A 2551-nucleotide genomic window follows, 5' to 3' on the forward strand; every position below is an offset into this window, starting at 1 on the left:
CAGATAACTTTTCACTGGAATAAAATACCTCAACCCAGAATCTTCAATGGCCCCATCAATTGAGGTCAGTCATTTACAGTAAAATGAAACCTACTATTCTTTTAAAAATATACAAAGTCAAAATCATCAAGATCAAAGTTATTCAGAAACAAAATAATGATCTAAACACGACAGTACCATTAGATCTTAATAAATCCCCAAATTGTATATATAGTGTAGAAATAATATAAGTAGTTATAATGCTTAAATATATTAGATGAAAAGTTTAAAAGTAAGATCAAAATAAAGTATATTATCAAAATAATTGGGTAAAAATTTTAAATATAAAGGATAGAATAGAAAAATTATATAAATGAAAAAGGAAATTATGAATTAGAAGGTAGGAAGAAGTGAATATTTAAGAGTCCCAATAGGGATAAAACAAATAAAATATGAAAAATTACAATACATAAAAATCTAGAATAAGTCATATTGTTTAAGTTTAAATAAATAAAATGGAGTCAATGTCAAATAGGGAATAAAAATATATAATTATTGAAATAATTAATTACAAGAGCTTAAAGGCATACTTATAAAAAAAAACAATAGTTAAAAGCATAATACCAAAATAGAGATAATCAAGTAAAGCCATCTAACATAAAATTCAAATTAATTGTAAAGCAATGAAAACAAACCTAATTCTCAATATGTGAATAAGATCAAGAATCCAATAGATTATGGTCTTCAAAATTCTGAGGGAAAAACATGTAAATTTAAAATTACATATACTTGAAAAGTTATTTTCAGGATTGAGGACAAAATGTAACTTAATACAAAAAAAATGTAAACTGAGTATATTTACCTCGCTAAAATGCATTTAAAATTTTCTGAAAATTTAGTTTATGAAGACAAATACTCTTCCTGAGAACAAACATTGAGATAAAATAAACGTGTAAATATCTAAATAGATCTAAACTATATTAACACTGTGTCAAATTATACACAATGTGTGATATATGCATATGAAGCACATTTATGGAAGAATAAAAGAAAATGTTCTCCCAAGCGTTATAGTAAATAAAAGAGTAAACTTGGTAATAGATGAGTAACTTATTTTATATCAGTATAATGTGTATTTAAGAGATTTCTGTCACGAAATTCTTAAATATTGAGTGCAAATCTTATATACTGTTTGAACAATACTATTATTTTCTCAGCAAAGATCCACACTGAAAGACTGACTCCTGCATAGCCACTGACCACAGCTTCTGGAACAACAAAAGCATTGAATTATTAATCCTGAATGTGGCCAATGAGCATGAGATGAGGAAATCTTCTCAGTTCATGGCCACAAAGCAACTCACCAGCAGCTGGATGGTCTGGGTAGCTTATATCTCTGGAGAGAATCTTAGAGGGTGGCTGCTGCTATAGAGATGCTGAGACTGCCTTTTGTGCCTGGAGGAATTACCACGTGTGATTTGAGAACATCAGTGTTCCTCCAGAAGGGACATTTCTAAATGTTGCTAGTGTGAAAAACAAGCTTATGTTCATGTAGCCCCTGGGGGAAGAAAAACAGTTAAAAACAAGAAAAATAATTCTTGCCCAGGTTACATCTGATTTAAGTTTAGTGGGGTAGAGCCAGTCACTGCTAATACAGAAGCTGAGAATCCATGAGAGGAAGGCAAAACATAGTGTATAACTAAAATGGGTGAGTTTGAAACTGGCCAACCAGTAGGTTCTGGGATTAATGGCAATGGCTTGTAGTATGCCCAAAGAGCAGGTGGTGCATGTGAAGAAGCTGCTCATTACCATGTTAAGGTAGAGAGCAGGCTTCTATTTGAGGCCACTCTAGAGAACATCTTCCCAATCTGTCTGTAGAGAACAAGTTTGCCATGGTAGGAGCATCATTATGCAGATGAAGGCCAAGCTACTGATGCTCTGGTCACAGGACCTGGGCCTGCAACCCAAAAAGCAGGCAAAAATCCAGAATACAGGAAAGAATATGACAGAGATTCCAATGCTATGGATTAAAAAGCACTTTTATGGCACTATTATTTGAAGATGTGCTCTTTATCAGCAAAGTAAACGTGTATCTGGAAAAACAAAGAGAACAAACAAAGTATCTTCTTAGAAAATCTCTGTGATTATGTTAATCAAGACCACCACTCTCCTCATTGCCGACCATCATGGTTACCTCAACCAAAAGTCCTGAGTCATCCCTAGTAACCCCATGGGCACCATCCCCCCAGCCTGCTCTTCCCTTCACTTCACGTAGGCATCAAATCTGCAATGATGCCACCGAAGCCCCTCTTTTTGTGCTTTTATTATCTTCACATTTCACGAACAATTATAAGTGCCATGTGTCCTGGAAGTTTTTAGTTTATTTGTATATTTTCTCTTAAACTCCACAATATCATGGACAATGATTTATGAACATTTGTATCTGCATACCTGGTACAGTGTTAGGTTAATGTTTTTTAAAAAGGTGAATGACTGGAGATAAGTAGACAATCCATTGGTCAGTTTTTTTCACTCCACTAATTAATATGAGGTGGAGAGAAGTTATAATGTG

Source organism: Nomascus leucogenys, unplaced genomic scaffold (assembly GCF_006542625.1).
Source record: "Nomascus leucogenys isolate Asia unplaced genomic scaffold, Asia_NLE_v1 000814F_87043_qpd_obj, whole genome shotgun sequence".
Taxonomy (NCBI): Eukaryota; Metazoa; Chordata; class Mammalia; order Primates; family Hylobatidae; genus Nomascus; species Nomascus leucogenys.